Below are 19,078 nucleotides of genomic sequence, written 5' to 3' on the forward strand. Positions count from 1 at the left end.
TTTATTTTTTTGAGATAGGATTTCTCAACTGAACTGTCCTGGAACTTGTTATATAGACCAGTCTAACCTTGAACTCACAGAGCTCCTTGTTCCTCTGTCTCTGCCTCCCATGTGCTGGAATTAAAGGTGTGTCATCACACCTGGCCAACATGTTTTTTCATATATATACATATACATGTACATACACATATACATATATATGTCAGGGGGTTAAAGAGTTGACTCAGTGGCTAAGAGCACTTGCTTGATTCCCAGCACCCGTCTGACGCTCACAACCATCTGTAACTTTAGTCCCAGGAGATCCAGCACCCTCTTCTGACCTTGACAGGTAACAGGCACACGTGTGGTGTATGAGCATACATGCAGGCAAAACACTCATGCACACAAAATAATGAAAATGTTTTCAACAGGTAGGTGAGTGATCTGGCATGGTGGGTGGTACATTCCTGTAATCCAGGCTCTCTGGAGGCAGAGGCAGGAGGATCACAGCAAGTTCAGCTCAACCCAACTGCAGTGTATCCTCCAAGGCAGTCGGGCCTGTATATTGAAACCATATCTGGTCTACAGAATGAGTTCCAAGCCAGCCAGGCCTAATATTGAAATCTTGTCTCAATAAAAGCAGTGGAGAGCTGAGATGGGCAAAGACTAAAGGGTCTGCCACCAGGCATGGTGCCCTGAATTCAGTGGAAGTGCGTTCATGGTGGAGGAAGAGAAACAACTCCTCCAGGTTGTTTCCTGACTGTTACACACAATGTGCTATGATATGCATGCACCCATACACACATGCACACATACACACATGCACCCATACACACATTCACTCATATACACATACACACATGCACACATACACACATGCACACATACACACATGCACCCATACACACATGCACACATACATACACACATGCACACATACACACATGCACACATACACATTCACACATATGCACACATACACACATGCACCCATACACACATGCACTCATGCACACATACACACATACATATGCACCCATACATAATGCACTCATAAACACATACACACATACACACATACACACATACACACATGCACACATACATATTCACACATATGCACACAGACTCACACACTACACACACAGACTCACTCATACACACTCACACACAGACACACTTATACACACATGCACACAGACTTACACACAGACTCATTCATACACACATGCACCCAAACACACATGCACACATACACACATACACACTTACACACATACTCATTCATACACTTCTACATACTCACACACACATATACACACACACTCACATGCACACAGTCTCACTCATACACATATAAACACATACAGAGAGACTCAGACTTTCTCTCACACACATACACACAGACACACATGCACACACACACACACACACACACACACACACACTATAAGACATGTAAAGTGGGGGTTGGGGATTTAGCTCAGTGGTAGAGCGCTTGCCTAGCAAGCGCAAGGCCCTGGGTTCAGTCCCCAGCTCCAAAAAAAAAAAAGAAAAAAAGAAAAAAGGAAAAAAAAAAAGACATGTAAAGTGTAGGAGCTGGGCCTGGTGTTAACCCTATCACACCAGCTACTCAGAAGGCTAGGGTGGGAATGTTACACATTCACACCTTGGCTAGGCAACTTAGTGGGACCCTGTCTCAAAATAAAAATAAAGTTAATAATTGAATAAGAAGAGGAGGAAGAAAAGAAAGGAAGTCAGACAAGATGGCTCACCAGGTAAAGGTGCTTGCCGCCCAGCCTGAGGACCCGAGCTCTAACCTCTGGTGGAAGAGAACTAGTTCTTTCAAGTAGCCCCGTGGTCTCCACAGAATGTCACACACATGAAAGAAATGAATAAAACATAATGAATTGGGGTTGGGGATTTAGCTCAGTGGTAGAGCGCTTGCCTCGCAAGCACAAGGCCCTGGGTTCGGTCCCCAGCTCCGAAAAAAAATAAAAGAAAAGAAAAAAAAAAACCATAATGAATTTGGTTGGTTGGTTGGTTGGTTTAGTTGGGTTTTCGAGACTCTGTGTAACTCTCTCTTAAAACTCACTCTGTAGACCAGGCTGGCCTTGAACTCAGAATTCTGCCTGCCTCCGCCTCCCAAGTGCTGGGATTAAAGCTGTGAGTTGCCACCACCAGAGGAAAATTGTGTGTTTATAAAGGGAATGTTGTATTTGAAATGAAAGGCCTTATCTTCTTTACTTTTGAGTGAGAAAGAATTTGGACACCGATCAGGAAACTGAAGAAGTAACGCAGGGTTCTTCTCTGGGCTAAGTCCTCAGGTATCTCTACCTAGCAGAACTACACACAGTGTGTCTGCACGGCCTCCTGAGTTCTGTTTTTTTGTGCGTAGCGGGCAGGCCTGACATCAGCATTTCCCTCAGATTCCCACCACCAACTCTGTTCCCGGAATTCTGCAGCCCTGGGACCTTCAGAGTGATTCCCCTCCCGTATTTCACAGAACGGGAAACGTGGAAAAATGTTCCATTGCTAAAGTTGGCTATTTGGGCGGGAGGGTGTCCTAAAGATTATCTAACTCAGCCAGCGGATATGTTTTTGGTAATTATAACAGTGGACGTGTATAACCTTTACCACGGGCTGAACAGTACTCGAAGCCCTTGGCACGTGTAACACCTCGGAGAAACACAGAGAGGGTCAACCATTTCTCCAGGTCAGTGGTGCTCAGACTTTGGCCCAACTACTCTGTCTTTAGTTTTGCGTTTGGCAACCATTGTTCTATAGTAATTGGAGAAGGCAGAGCCCATGAGGTGTGAGGTGGTTTGCCCAGACAGCAAGCCAGTCATTGGTGGGAGGAGAATCAGGACTCACAGCCCCGATTCATTGATATGTTTAATGGTTTTTAATTTTTTATATCGGTTTGTGTATCTATATAAGGGATACATACATTCTATGGCATCGTGTGGAAGCCAGAGGCCGACTTTTGGGAATCAGTTCTCATCTTTCATCACATGGGTCCCAGGGGTTGAGCTCAGGCATCCATCTTGGTACCTACCACGTGCCCTCACCACTGGGCCGGGTCACCGGCCCTCGGTGGTTTTTTGTTTGGTGTGTGTGTGTGTGTGTGTGTGTGTGTGTGTGTGTGTGTGTTCCTTAATTCTCTATTATGATCACACACAACAGTCCTGAATTATTCTGACCCTTTCCTGAGGTTTTTCTCCCAAGGGCAGGCGGGTGTTGGCTCCACGCGGCTAAGGGGATACTACGTTGAGCTGTACCACAGTAGGCCCGTGCTGACCAGAGCAGTGTGTGAACCACTGTTGTTAGCCAGCAACAGAAACCAGGGAATCCTCAGACCAGCACGTTAGAGTCTGGGCCCTCTGCCAAGCCCTTCCACGACAGAGGGCTGCCTGCTCCAGACATGTTTCAGCCAAATTATCTGTCTCCGAAGTGCACTACGCCTGTTTATAAAGGTTTGCTGGAGGATGCTGGGAAAAAAAAAAAGTCCTCTAAGGCTGCCTCCCAGACTTACCCTGAGCTCTGCTGAGAAACAGGACCCTTGGATAGACCATGGCAGGATGTGAATCTGCTGGAATAACCCAATACAGATGTGTACTGTGGCACGAACAGTGGGCATCAAAGTGTTAGAGAAGAATGGGGAAAACTTAAAACGGAGAACATTCTCTTCTTTTCTGTTTGAACAGGAACCCATCTGTCCCTATTCCAAATTCATGGCCAAGCCCTGTGACCCAGCTTGTGGACTACGGACCCTGCTGAGCCCTCTGAGAAGAAAACATCACAGTAACTAAAGAGTTTGGGAAGTGTTAGCTCTGACAAAGAGAAGGGAGAGGGGCCTGGAGAGATGAGATGGCTCAGAGGTTAAGAGCACTGACTACCCTTCCAGAGGTCCTGAGTTCAAATCCCATCAAGCACATGGTGGCTCACAACCACCTGTAATGAGATCCAATGCCCTCTTCTGGCCTGCAGGCATACATGCAGGCGCAAAGCTATATGATGTATACATAATAAATAAATATTTAAAGAGAGAGAGAGAGGGAAAGAAGGGAAAGGGAGAGGCCCTCAGAGTGAGCTGCAGCTAATGGCCAGGCCAGAGACTAATCTCGGTGATCTTTTGGGGTTTTTTATGATACAGACGGGTCGTCAGAGGGGGTCATTCTCTACTTCTCCTTTTCTGGAGGAGGAAATTTCCAGTTGGAGAGTATATGCAAATGTAAGCTCTGTGGAGCTGTGTGTTTCTGGACAACACTAAACACGGCCTGCAAACGCTGTACTATGACATGGAGAAGCTTGGGTTTTCTTCTGCGCCTTCCCTGGGTTGTTCAAATAACAGCTAAGTCCTGGCACCGTTAACAGTGGTTCCCTAACACCCCTGGCTGGCTGCAGCTAAGGTTTCCACACACTTCTGTTGTTGGTGTTGCTGCTGCTGTTGCTTTTCAAGACAGGGTTTCTCTGTAGCCCTGGCTGTCCTGGAACTCACTGCAGACCACTGCTGCGCTGGCCTCTCTGCCCCAGAGCGCTGGGATTAAAGGGCTGCACCACCACCGCCTGGCTCCTGGTGCTGTTCTATGAATAGGCGCTAGGGATGTGGTAATTGAACTAGGGAGACAGGGTCCCTTTTGTTGTAGAGTTTCTTTTCTAGAAACAAATGAGGAGCGGGCATGCTGACAAGCTTTGGGAACCCCAGGACTCGTGAGGCTGAGGCGGACGGATAGGAAGCTGAAGATCAGTCTGAGCTCCACATCGAGACTCTGTTGAACGAACAAACCAAAAACACCACCACCAACGACAAAGGGGGTTGTGGGCTGTGTGTGCACATCTTGCAGAGAGGACTTGAGTTCGGATCCCGGCACAAGCCAGTGCAACCCCCGTGTTAACTCCAGCTCCAGGGGATCTGACACCTTTGACCTCCAGTGGCACGTGCATTCTCGATACATACACCCCACATATATGCATAAGTAGAAATAAAATCTTAAAAATTAACAACAGATAGACAAGAAGTCAGGATAAGAGCTACTGTGATCACCGTTAAATGAGGAATGGATTTGATGGAGTGGCTGGGGAAGAAACCTAGGTTGTCAAGAGCTGTCCCTTGGAGGAAGTGACATTTATGTGGTGACCTAAATGATAAGGAGGAGCCCCTCCAAGCAAAGAATCTGGGTTGGGAGCATTCTAGGCAGAAGGAACAGTTAATGCAAAAGCCCTCTGGCAAGAGCAGCTCACTGGGCTCTAGAAAGACAAAGGAAGCCAGTGAGGCCAAAGCAGTGGATGAGGTCAGCAAGACAGGCATGCCCCAGCTGGTGTAGAAGCGCGCAGGCCGCTGGAAGAAGCCTGGATTTCGCTCAGAGTGTAATGAGAAGCCTTTGGAGGTGTTAAGCTCGGAAGTGGCACACTCTGATTTATGGTTTTAAAAGATCGTGCTGGCCGCTGGGTGAGGAATGAACTGTGGGATGAAGGGATTGGAGGGGAACCACTTAGGAAGCTATTATAGTGGTCCAGCAGAGGGAACCGCAGCTTAGGCAAGGCCAGCAAGAGTGGCTGGGAGAAATTACCAAATCGTTATCACGGGCAACAAACACTCGCCAGGCACCTACTCTGTGCCAAACACCTTACTGGGCACTGAAATACCAGTTCAGAGGAGAAGCCACACTCCACTTCCTTCTGCCCAAGGGCTGGAGGAACATGCCTCACCCTGCTATCCCTGCCCTGTACTCCACAACCAAAGTGGAGTTGATGGGCAGAGGTGGGGGGAGTGGGGTGTTGACAGTTGGAAAATTGATGCCATAAAACGGAGAGTTCAAAGTCCCCTCCAGTGCCGACAGCAGAGAAGCCTCTCTCGGCTCACACTGCTCTTTATCGTCTGAGTTCCCACAGCACAGTCTGTCAGGGCCACCCTCAACCCACATCACCACTGTTTTTTTGTTGTTGTTGTTGTCCCAATCCCCCAACCCCACTTCGGGAAATTTGTTAGTCTCTTGTGCCCTCTGGTGGCGTACTTGGGTACTGCTGTCCGTAGTTGTCTCGGTTTCACTACTTGGGTAATTTGAAGGTCAGTCTGGGAAATTCTGGAAGAGCTGAAATGTCACTGCACCGGGGACTCTATCAGTTTCCCAGGACTGGAGGCAAGATGTAGCTCTCCATCTACTCTGTACACGACGCCAGATTCACCTTTTGTCTATAAAGCAGTGAGCATTAGCCAGCTAGTCTGTCAGTCACCAATGTGTTCAGAGCCTGCTGCAGCTCTGATCTTTGGACATTTCCACCCACAGGTCTGGAGCTGATGACATCGGGCAGGGCGATTAGAATGCATTGTGTCATTGTCGGAACATGAACGGAAAAACCCCCTTCTATTACTCTGTTCCTGCCTGGCTTTCAAGGCTGACACCCTGACCTTTCCAGGCTGAGAAAATATCTCACTAACGTTCTGACAGATGGCTCAGGGGTTAAAGAGCACTGACTGCTCTTCCAGAGGTCCTGAGTTCAAATCCCAGCAACCACATGGTGGCTCTCAATCATCTGTAGTGGGATTTGGCGCCCTCTTCTGGTGTGTCTGAAGACAGCTATAGTGTACTCATATAAATTAAATAAATCTTTTTTTTTTTAAATGCATTTCTGAGTGGGCCTGGTAACCCTAGGGGAAAGCAGCCAGCATGAAAAAAAAAATGCATTTGAGCCAGGTGGTGGTGCACGCCTTTAGTCCGAGTACTGAGGAGGCAGAGGCAGGCAGATTTCTGAATTTGAGGCCAGCCTGGCCTATAGAGCAAGTTCCAGGACAGCCAGTGCGGCACAGAGAAACAGTCTTGAAAACAATTATAGCTAAGTGGCTCTGCCCACCAAGAGACAGGGTGCCATCTACCAACAGAGTGTTCTGTTTTCGGGTAGCAAAGCCACAAGCAAAAGGCCAGTTGGGGATTCAGCCTCACTGGTGACTAGACGGATCCAATACTATGCTCACCACGCGAAAGCTGGTAGGATTTAATTCCTTTTTTAAAGCCGTAAGGCAGTTTCTCAATTAGTGATCAAGGGGAGAGGACCCAGCCCATTGTGGGTGGTGTTATCCCCTGGGTTGGTGGTCCTGGGTTCTACAAGAAAGCAAGCTGAGCCTCCGTGGCCTCTGCATTAGTTCCTGCTTCCTGACCTGCTTGAGTTCCAGTACTGACTTCCTTTGTCGATGAACAGCCATGTGGAAGGAATAGAAACCCTGACTTAAGACAGTAGGCAAGCAAGTTATAAGCATCCACCACCGGAACAAACATAACCGCTGGGGCATCTCTCTAGCACTGAGGTCAGCCTGTTTTACAGAGTGAGTTCCAGGACAGCTGGGGCTACACAGAGAAATTCTGGAAAAACCAAAAGGGGGAGAGGGGAGGAAATATTCCTGAAACACCTCGTGGTAGAATACTGTTGCAAGTAAGTGGAGAGAGAGTCTGACAGGAATGTTGTTTAAAAGGCCCAAACTGTGTCTTATAAGCTCCAGGTCCAGGTTAGGATCTGAACAGAGAAACCAGTTACCCCCTTGCTCACAACCAGCTTGACATACAGATGTTAGGGGTCCGACTCCAGACAGAATGCTATTTTCAACCTCAGACAGAATGCTATTTTCATCTGCTTTTGACCAGATGACATGAGTTCCCAGAGAGGTGAGAGAAGGGGAGGACACTTTGAGGCTGGGCTTGGTTCAGACAGGACCTGAGGCTGCTTCCTCTTGAGGGGTTGGAAGCTTCTGGAGGTGGAATCATCTGGTGGGTTTTTAGCCATAGGGAAAATGTCAGAACGATGGCTCCCCTTCCTTTCTCGGCCTCTCGAAAGTCTGCAGAGGTCCCATCATCCTTCTGTCAGCTCTCCCCATTTCTCTCCTGAGAATAACACCCCGATTGAGAAAAATGCCACGGCAGATGCCTTGTCCAGGGGACCAAATCCAACAGCACCAAAACTGAACGTACGAATTCCATATGACCTCAAATAGATTTGTTAGCAAAGACACAAGGTCACGGGGTGGTATTTGCAACAGAAATGTTCAACCCTAATCGAATTGTGGGCATTTCTTGGGCTGTTGGTTGCACTCTCCCATAATATCAGTGTTAGGATAAAGTTTTAATGAATGTGGACAAACACAGCTAAAGAGTTATAGGACACTTATCTGGCCCAGGTCGTTGATGGGAGTGGTTCCAGATTTATTTATGTGTTTTGTGCGAATGACTGTTTCGCCTGAATGTGTGTCTGTGTCCCTCGTGCATGCCTGTTGTCTTTCTGGAGTGGGTGTCTTTCTGAAACTAGAGTTACAGACAGTTGTGAGCCACCAAATGGGTGCCAGGAATTGCATCCAGGTCCATCTACTTCGAGCAGGAGGACCAAAAGATCAAGGACAGCTTGGCCTGTTTACTAAGATTCTCTCTCTCTCTCTCTTTCTCTCTCTCTCTCTCTCTCTCTCTCTCTCTCTCTCTCTCTGTGTGTCTCTCTCTCTGTCTCTCTCTCTGTCTCTCTCTCTCTGTCTCTCTCTCTGTCTCTCTCTCTCTCTCTCTGTATCTCTCCAAATTTAAATTTAAAAGAAAAAGGAGTAGGGTAGCAGGGAGGGGAGGTTGTGTATGTAACTATGATCTGAAGTATTTAGGAACTCAGTTGGCCCCTGCTCTCACACTCTCATAGGGCTCTGCAGAACCACACATCTGAAAGAGAGTGGGCAAATGTGGGAACTCTGACAGCCAGTAAAAATAGACAAGATGTGCACGTACGTATTCACTGTACTGCTCCGGCCATTTCTCTATGGTGTTAGAAATGACCAAGACAGGAAAATGCCCAGTTTGGGTACCAGCATGATAACACTCCAGTGAGGGAATTAACACAGTACCTCCTTTCCATAGAGTATTACTGAAGGAGCAGTGAAAGCTGGGTACCAGCTGTCAGCAAAGTCACTGAACAATGTTTATTTAAAAGTGATCCCATGTTTGGCATCCCCCCCCAAAAAAAAAAAAAAAAACAAAACCCCATCAATTTGTTATGGGAATCTTCCCAATTTTGTCTGTCTCCTTCATATTTCTACAATTGAATTGAGCGTTTTGTTGTTAGGTGGTTTTTTTTGGTTGGTTGGCTGGCTTTGTTTTGAGACAGGGTCAAATCAGGCTGGCCACAGACTGGCTCTGTTTGATGTCCCTACCTCCCAGAGCTGGAATTAGAGGCTTGTGCTCTAGCACTGCCCCAGCAGGTAGGGCTGAATTGGTTTTCACTGCATGGGGTCATCAGAATATTTCTAGTGCATAGTGTGTTTCTGAGTCCTAATGTGTCCCGAAACCACCCACAGGCAAATAGGCAGAAGGAGCAGGGAGGCAGGGAAACCGGAAACCGGAAGGCCACTGAACGGATTGTAAGCCGTGGGAGCCAGCGGTCTAGAAGGCAGGCGGGCAGGAGGTGGGGCTCCTGGGAAAGCTCTGTAGGAGGCTGGAACTTTACATTTCAGCTTCCTCCTGGCTGACTGGTTACTTTGTTACTGCTTTTGTTTTTCTGCGGGTGTTGGTTTCTTTGTTTGTGGCTGGGGGTTAGATACCTCAAGCCCAATCAGAGTTCAGGAGTTTCACTGTTTGCTTGTTTTGTTTTTTAATTGTTATTCTGAGCTTTACATTGGGTAAAGCAATTTGGTTGTTTGTTTCCCGTGTGCTGCAGAAGACATTCTGGACACACAAAACAATGGGGGCTGGTGGGGGAAGGGACGAATAGGGAGACACAACTCGGGGTTTCTAGTGGAACTCCACTTGTGCTGTAGGGATGGGTGCAAATAGTCACACCCAGCACACAGCCTTCACCGAGAGTCAACTCTGACATAAAGGGAATGATCTGCCTGTGTGTTGTTGGGAGTTGGAGTTGGGGTCGGGGTTGGGGGTGGGGGTGCCGTGCACCTGTACAGAGAGCAGAAACATCAGTGTACCTGCGAGTTTTGCTGAGTTTTGAGGTTGTGTGTGTGTGTGTGTGTGTGTGTGTGTGTGTGTGTGTTTTCCGTATGTATATGCATGTGTGTGCAGGTCCCCCAGAGGTGAGAATGAGGCACCAGATCTTACGAAGCAAGAGTTGCAGGCTGATGTAAGCTGACTTATGTGGGTGCTGCAAATCGGACCAGGGTCCTCTGCAAGAGCAGCAAGCGTCCTTAACCGCTGAGCCATCTCATCGGCCCTTTTGCTGTGAATTTTCAGTTGTTCCGAGGGATGAAGCGTTTCTGTTTTGTCTATGTTAGAATGAAGTGGAACCCAGAGATAGATGAGTCTAGGCAGGGAGCCTGCGGCTGCCAGGTCCTGGTGACACGCAGGAGAGGGATGTGCCTTCACAGCACTGTTGGTGTTTTTGGTTTTGTTCTGTGCTGGGGGATTAAACTCAGAGCCTTAGCACATGCTAGGCAGGCAATCTTTGAACAACACCTCAGCACTGCCTGGCTGTTTTCCAGATGAGTGATAGATACACGAAAAGTGCCTCTCTCATTTCTCGTGTCCTCCAATGCTGGACAGTTGAAACAGCAGCCACAGGTCTACAAGTCACACAGGCAAGGGCGCCCTCTACAACAGCAACCTCTGCCTCCTTGGATTCGGGCCTGGGTGTAAGCGAATGCTCTCCGTGTGACTTGGACCTAAGGATTGCTTCCTGAGGGGTATAATGCAGCAGAGGACGAGATACCCCTTTCAAAATTAGGCTACAAACAGCTCGTGGCTTCTACTCAGATCCACCACAAACTTGCCCCTCACCCCACCCCTACAAGTAAGCTGCCATGTTATAGTGGAGCTGTGAAAAGATTCAGACAGCAAGGAACACATGTATCAGCTAACAGCCTGACAGGACCCAAGGAAGGCCTGCCAACAGTAGATATGCCAGCCCACTGCACATGTATTCGATACATGGCCTTTTGAAGTAACAACTCTGGAGTTTCAGGGGGTCTCTGGAAAACACACACACACAAAAATTCATGGGAATATGTTTTCATTTGAATCCGGGATATGGGGCTGTTTTAGATTGTCTGCAGCAGCTGACTATGATTTGCCTCGTGCTCTGGGAGGGCCGTGATTCTGCCTGTTCCTGTGATGGTGTAGTGGTTGGAATCCCGGGGACTTTTTAGAGTGTACGTAAATGCTAGGGCTCCTGAGAGGTGGGGGGTTGTTGATTGGTTGTTGTTGGTTGAGGTTAAGTAGTACTGGTGCGTGAAGAAGAAACAAGGAGAGAAGAAAGGAGAAGAGAAGGGAGAAGAGAAGGAGGAGGAGGAGCAGCAGTAGCAGGGAGAGGAGGAGGAGGGGGAGGGGGAGGGGAAGGGGGGAGGAGGAGGAGGAGGAGGAAGAGGAGGAGGAGGAGGAGGAGGAAGAGGAGGAGGAGGAGGAGAAGGAGGAGGAGGAGGAGGAGGAGGAGGAGGAGGAGGAGGAGAAGAAGAAGAAGAAGAAGAAGAAGAAGAAGAAGAAGAAGAAGAAGAAGAAGAAGAAGAAGAAGAAGAAGAAATAATTAGATATTCTGACCACAAAGATCAAATTTACCCCAAGGAATTCTAATCAGCAGGGAGTAGTCTAAGGATACCCTTGCCCCCTTTCTGACCCCTGACTTTATTCAGGGATCTCTTTCCTTTCCTTTCCTTTTTTTTTTTCTCTCTTATCTAGTGTTAGGGGGTTGAAAGAGAGGAAGAAGGGGGTGAAGAAGGTGGAAGAAAGAAGAACCCAAAGTAGCCAAAAGACAGCTACAGTCTTTTCTTGAATACTGAACGGCATTTATCAGCATTTGTAGAAGGAAGTTTGGAGTGAATTGGGTATTGACTAAGAATAGATAAAATTAAAATTAAAAAATGTAAAACATCTTTGAATGAAAAAGTCGAATTTTAAACAGCATTCCATTATGATCTCACTTTTCTAAAAAAAAAAATTAGTCTATGTGTATGAAAAGGGATACATTTTATCCTACAATTCCGTTTCTAAGTATATACCTAGGAGAAACAAGTTCATCTGATTACCGAAAGGCATATTCAGAATGTTGGTGGGAATTTTATTTATTATAGACCAAATTGGAACCCTCCCTAGTAGAAAGAAGCATGGAGAGATTACAGTGTGGTATATTCTAAGAATGGCCTACCGCAAGGCTCAGGAGGACCAGCTTCAGAAATACAATGTTACAGCAGCTGAGGAGAGGTCTTAGCAGGAGGGAGCACTTGCTGCTCTTTTTGTTTGTTTGTTTGTTTTTTGTTTTTCTTTCGAAGCTGGGGACTGAACCCAGGGCCTTGCTAGGCAAGCTCTACCACTGAGCTAAATCCCCAACCCTGAGCGCTTGCTGCTCTTACAGAGGGCCCGTTCAGTGCCCTGTGCCCCTTGGGTGGCTTGCAACCTGTAACTCCAGCTTCAGGAGATCTGACCCCCTCCTCTCTGCAGATATCTGTGCACACACAGCATGTGCACACGCATACATGTAAGTTGTAAAAATGTAAACCTCAAAATAGAAGGCTGCCCATCACTGTCATACCAAGGTTAAGTATGCGCAAGCGTAACCTGCAATGGTGTCTGCAGAGTCAAGTCCCTGCAGGAGAGGTGCCAACCAGGAAGGCAGCAGAAGGATGCTTTTAGTGTGAGGTTGATGCCTAAATATTGACTTGGTTACACAGAGGTAGATCCATATACACAAATGCAAAGGCCATCAAATTGTATATTAATATTTGTGGTTTAGGCAATTCAGTTATATCTCATACTTTAAAAAAATGTAAAAGGAAAAATCAAGAGGCTGGGGGTGTAGGTCAGTGGCAGAGGGCTTAATGTGTAGCATTGCAAGAAGAGAGAGAAAAACTTCTAGCAAGAATGATGCAGTCATGTTAGCAGTCCTTGTTCCTAGGTGATGGGTGATGGGAGTATAATGTTTTGATTTGTTTTATTCCTGATCTTTATTTTCTCTCTCTCTCTCTCTCTCTCTCTCTCTCTCTCTCTCTTCTCTCTCTCCTCTCTCTTCTCTCTCTCTCTCCTCTCTCTTCTCTCTCTCTCTCTCCTCTCTCTTCTCTCTCTCTCTCTCTCTCTCTCTCTCTCTCTGTGTGTGTGAGAGAGAGAGAGAGAGAGAGAGAGAGAGAGAGAGAGAGAAACAAGATCCCACTCTCTAGCCCTGGCTGACCTGAAACCCATTATTTAGTCCAGGCGAGCCTTGGACTTGTGGGCAGCCACTAACCTTGGCTTCCGGTTGTCAGTTGAGATTGCGGCTGTAAACTACCCCACCCAGCTGCTAAACTTTATTTTCTTTTTTGCGACATATAGGCAACACTTCTGTAATAATCAAAGGTTATTTTGAGAACTGCATTCCAAATATTTGATTCATAATGCCTCAGGGGGAAGTCAAGAAATCCTACTGCTCCAGTCCGAAGGAGAGAAGGGTGTGGCCTCACATGAGGAATGAAATGCTAATCACCCTGGCACCTGGCTGGGGGAGTGGGGTTGGGGATAGGGGATGGCAGCAGTGTGGCTTTTCAGGGGAAGTCCCAAATGCTGAACAGGAGGAAAGTCCCAATGGGCATGCGCAGTAGTGAAACATAACCGGGATCCCTAAATGAGAAGCTCCAGCTGTTGGTTAGCTGTGGCATTTAAAAGTCATTTAATCTCAGAAGTCTCCCAGTGGCTTAGTCATAGGGCAGGGGCTAAAAGCCCCAACTCTAACCCTGAACAGGTTCTTTCCACCATGCGCCACTTCGCTGGTTTTTGGAATTCCGGGTCCTAACTCTGCCAGAGCAGTTTACACCTGGTGAACCACTGACCTTCCTCCCCCCCCCCCACCCCGAGCTGGGGATCGAACCCAGGGCCTTGCGTTTGCTAGGCAAGCGCTCTACCACTGAGCTAAATCCCCAACCCCACCACTGACCTTCTTGCTCAGTTCTCACAGAGCTTTGTGACAAGAGGGTACTGTTCTTTCCTGTGTTTCTCCTTCTGTGGGTTATATTTCTTGTTTAGTTTTAAGACAGGGTTGCCTAGGATGGCTTTCCAGTCACGCGTGTCCTGATCGGACTTCCTAACTGCTGGAGTCACAGGTGGGCACCACTGGGCCCAATTTTATTATTTTCCTTTCATTTCTCCCCTGGTTTTAATTGTATAGGTGTTTTGCCTACATGTACGTCTGTGTGCTTTGGGTCCACAGAGGCCAGAAGGGGGAGTCAGATCCCCCAGACCTGGACTTACAGATGGTTGCAAGCCACCATGTGGGTGCTGAAAACCAAATTTGAGTCCTTTGGAAGACCCATCATTTAGCGCAGTCTCTCTCTCTCTCTCTCTCTCTCTCTCTCTCTCTCTCTCTCTCTCTCTCTCTCTCCACACACACACCCATGCTTTATTTATTTTAATTTTATGTGAATTGGTGTTTTTCCTGCATGTGTGTCTATATGCTGGTGTTGGATTTCCTGGAATTACAGACAGTTGTGAGCCGCCACCACGTGGGTGCTAGAAATGGAACCTAGGGCCTCTGGAAGAACTCTTACCTGCTATTCTCTTAACTGCCAAGCCATCTCTCCAGCCCCCTTTTTCCCTTTTTTTGATGGTGTCTCCTGTGGAACAGACTGGCCTCCAGCTCCCTGTACAGCGGTGATGGCTTTGACCTCCTGAGTCTCTGTCTGCAGCGCCAGAGGACTGGGGTTATAGGCGTGTGCCCTGGGACTGGATTATTCAGGGCTGAGAATTTATCCCAGCGCTTCAGACTTCTTGTGTATTAGGTAAACACTCTTCCAGCTGAGCTACATTCTCAGCCCTTTTCTTCCCCTCTTTTTTAAAAAAAAAAATATTTATTCTTATGTGTCTGTGTGTTGCTTTGCCTGTGAATCATGTACACACTTGGAACCAAAGGAAGTCAAACGGGGATGTCACATCCCCTGAAACTGAAGTTGTAAGCTTCTGTTTGGGTGCCAGGAATCAAACCCGGATCCTCTGGAAGAGCAAACGGTGTTTTTTTTTTTTGTTTTTTTTTTAAAGATTTATTCATTTATTATATATAAGCACACTGTAGCTGTCTTCAGATACACCAGAAGAGGGCATCGGATCTCTTTACAGATGGTTGTGAGCCACCATGTGGTTGCTGGGAATTGAACTCAGGACCTCCGGAAGAGCAGTCGGTGCTCTTAACCACTGAGCCATCTCTCTGCTCGGTCCTTCTTTCCTTTCTCCTCTTTTAAAAAACAAAGACAAAACACACTTTCTTCCTTCTTTTAAACATACATTGGTGTGTCGCTTGCATGTATGTCAGCGTGAGGGTCCCCTCGAAATGGACAGACATGGGTGCTGGGAACTGAACCCGGGTCTCTCGAAGAGCAGCCGGTGCTCTTAACCACAGAACTCCAGCCCCCTTCTTTCTGTATTTAAAGAGCAGTTTCTGAGGCAATAAATACCACCCACAAGTAGTAACTCGGAGTTAGGCCCTCCCTCCGGTCTTCAGACTCCAAATGATGCCTTCTTTCCAAGATTTTCTGGGCGACCTTTCTGAACCCTGATGCTGCTTAACTACCCACCACACACACACACACACACACACACACACACACACACACGCGCGCGCGCGCGCGCGCGCCTCTCACTAAGCTGCTTTGATGTCATTCAAAAAATCCAGACTTCTGTCTCTATAACCCCGGAGGCCTATAGGAGCCCAAACCTGCAACTTCTAGCAGCCACTTGGCGGCTTGGCGTAGGGTACCTTCCGTTCCTAGTCCCCAGTCTGTTTCAAAGGTGTCAGCTCTCCTAAGAGCAGCCTCCTCACCCGGACATTCTCTACCAGCCGCACGCCTCCTTTCTTCGCAGGAGAGTTCTCTCCTAACGCAGCGCCCCACCCTCCACCCCCATCCAGGGTGCTGCTCTCCCCAGTATCCTTCCCAAGGCCACAAAGCCCCTCAGAGCAGTGAGAAGCAGCAGAGTGACAGGCCATGCTGGGGCCCAAGAGCCAGCAGCTGTGTGCATCTAGCACTACGTCCTCTTCAATAATTCATCTTCCAGCAGGCTGCAGGCACCATGCCCTCATTCTGAGCCAGAGATGGCTGCCACAGCTCTGTGGGGTCGGAGAGGAAGGCTGAAAGGAGCAGAGAGCTGGGAGAACAAGTCAAAGGTGCCCAACCTCCAAGTCCGTGCTGCACACGGCCCGCTATTCCTTGTGAAAAGGGTTTCAGTCTGGGCCGGTACTAGGGGTCCAGACCCGGAAGGACCTCAGAGAGTGCCTGCCGTCAGCTCCCTGCCGAGTGCATACCAGGAGCAGCTTCACGCCCTGGCGGAGCCTCTGCAGGCTGCCTTGCCTTTCTAATGATGTCCACAGCCCTCTGTCCCCTGACACGGCCCAGCTGTCCCTGCTTCCAGAGATCTTCTCTGCTGGAGCTCCCACCACTTAGACGTCCCTAAACCTCTTCTTGGCTGTGTCGGTCCACCCCCATCTCTTCAACCCCAGCCTCTCTGGCTAAGAGCTGATGTTTACAGGACCTTGTAGACCGTGGGGGTGGAGGACCTGAACTGACCCGTGTGTGGCAAGAAGAGGGATTCAGAATCGTAAATGTTAGAGTGTACCAAGCAGTTCTTTGCAGTGTGGAGGGACGGTGGCAAGGTCTGAGCCATATCAGGGACTTTGCCTTCTCAGTTCCCCCACCTTTAGAGACAGCCTGAATTCTGTTCCTATGCTAGCCCTGTTCCTTCTGCAGTCCACTCTGTAACTGGTACATGCAATGGCATTGGAGGGGAAACTGAGCTGAAAGACTAAACCAAACGCTCACAGAGCACCTAGTCCGCACCAGGCTGAGCCAGACCGACCAGCAGAAGCTGAGAGCCAAGCATTTCTGGCTTCCCACTTTCCTCTTTCAAGTGAAGAGGGATTCCTCAAATGGTCAAAGCAGACCCACTGTCTGCCCCAGAGTGGGCAAGAAAGCCCCGGTCCCTCTGGGGGGCCTGGCTTTCCGGAGAGAAGGTGCTATCTTTCTGAGCACTGTCAGCAAGAAACTCTTCAGACATATTTATAGCAAATGCTGCATCAGGAGATGGAGCCTGAGAGAGCCTCAAAGCATCAAATAACTCTATAGGCCCTGAGGTGGAGCCCAGGAAGACAGTACTGATTGCAGCAGGAGAGACTGAGGTTTGATGTCGGAGGAACTTCCCAGAGTAAAATTTGGAGTTGACAGTGGGAATTCCCTGCAGAAGTTACTTCCAAAGAATTTTCTCAGAGGGATAAAGCATCGTGTTTTGGACTAGTGTGTGTGTGTGTGTGTGTGTGTGTGTGTGTGTGTGTGTGTGTGTGTGTGTGTATGATGATGTGGTGGGCCACAGATTCTGTCCTGGTAGTGTCCAGACTACCAAATACCAGGACCGATAAGCAGAGTTGTCCAGGTTATGCCATTCTGAGGAGTCAAGTGGAGACTGAAGGTTGAGCTTGGTTCTGTGTGGGAACCGAGGTTTGGTAGGTCTGCACCAGCAGAGCTGGGGCAGGAGCCCCAGAAACATATTGGACAGGGGCCTCTCCTAAGTAGCCTGCCCAGAGACTCAAGTCCCAAGTGCAAAGCAGGAACTGATAGACCTTAAGTGAAGAGGTGGAGCGTATGTGACCTGCCTATCTGCTCACTGGGAGGAGGGCCTTCGACAGAAAGTCCTGGGGTCCAGTTCTGATACCTACTTTTTTGCCCAAGTGGAGACAGGGTATGTGGTTCAGGTCCCACAGCTTGGGTGAAAATGAACAAACAGGGGTGTGGGCTTCTCCCCCTCCCCCATCTCAGATTCCCTCTGATAAACTCGGAGACCTGATATTTATGCTTTAAAGAGGTGGAGATGGCTTCAGGGGTGTAGGCTCAGGCAGAGGGAGGAGGGAAGCCAGGGACAATCGCTTCTCCTGTGAAAACTGAAGCGCCCCAAGGCCCAGAGGAGCTAGTCCATTAGCTGTGGTCAGCAGGGGAGGCAAGGAGGGAGGGGGGTGGGGGGGGATACATCGTTCCCTCCAGGTCTTATTGCCCAGGCAAAACTTCAGCTCCCTCCATGACAACCCCCAAGACAAAAGGAAAAGAATTAATACCCTCCCTACCCCCTACCCTGTGCCCAAACCTGTCTCCTCTCCAGGGTTGACGCTGAGTGTGTAGGGATGGCAGTAAAGAAACCACAGCGGTGGCAGGAACAGACCACAGAAGAGGGGGAGGGAGGGCAGTGCCCTCCCCAGGCACTCTCCAGGTTAAAGCCAGCCCAAGAGGAACCTGGAATGGAGCGCTCTGAGAATGGACTCTCTTCCACCTTAGCGCTCTCTGGAGTGGGACCAGTGGAAAGTCAGCAGAGTAGAGACAGTCTCTGGAGATCTTCAGGGAACAGGGATGTGGAGGGGAGGGATCCTGAGCCCCCTCTACCCGGAGAAAGTGGGTTTGAAGACGGGCTGAGAAAGGGAGTTTTTCAGTTGGAAAACCCCGAGGTGAAGTTGGAGTCTCCCCCAGGACATTAGATCTCTCAGTTCTGTTTCCATGATGGGGGTCTTCTCCCACCCTCGCCAGGCCCAGGAGCGGTCACTGTCTTAAGAACAGGAAAGGTTCCGGTATGGAATGACCAATGAGAGGTTAGTCCGCTTACAGGGATGTAGGGAGTGAGCCGGGCTGGGTTTACACCCTCGCTCCCCCCTCCCACGCCAGAACTTGGGCTTGTCCGCTTTGACGTGCCCGCCGGAGGGGACGAGAAGGGGTACTGACCCGAGAAGCGGTCCTGCGACTTTGTGCTCTCTGCTGCCCAGACTGAGCTGGGATGCTGCTCGGCTTGCCCGGGCTGCCCCTGAGACCAGGATGGAGGTAAGAGCAGTCTAGGGCTCTGGAGGGGGCAAGAGTTTCTCTAAAGAACCCCACATGGGTGGGGACAGAGTGGGACCCGGGGTTCTCTCCTGGGGCTCCTGGAGAGCGGGGAAAGGCTTCAACCCGGTCTAGACCCAGGCCGAGCCCTCTCCGGCAGCGCCTCCTGCTGGTAGGAGACAGCACTTGCGGTCGATGTAGCCACCTGGAGGGTGGGTGCGGACACCCAGCCATGGAACCTAGGGGGCGCTACAGCGGGTAGGGAAGCGGCTGCCTCACCTCGCCTTGACCTTCCCCTTGGCGGATCTGAGACCTGCAGTGCCCTAACTAACACAGGAG

The 19,078-nt window shown here is 49.0% G+C and overlaps 1 protein-coding gene across 5 annotated transcripts in view; it reads left to right on the plus strand.

Annotated features, from left to right (window-relative positions):
- The window catches only part of Tuba1c (tubulin, alpha 1C), a 441,616-nt gene that overhangs the window by 7,221 nt on the left and 415,317 nt on the right, over positions 1-19,078 (plus strand). The gene's annotated exons all lie outside the window — the stretch shown is intronic.

The sequence above is a fragment of the Rattus norvegicus genome, chromosome 7 (genome assembly GCF_036323735.1).
Source record: "Rattus norvegicus strain BN/NHsdMcwi chromosome 7, GRCr8, whole genome shotgun sequence".
Classification (NCBI taxonomy): domain Eukaryota; kingdom Metazoa; phylum Chordata; class Mammalia; order Rodentia; family Muridae; genus Rattus; species Rattus norvegicus.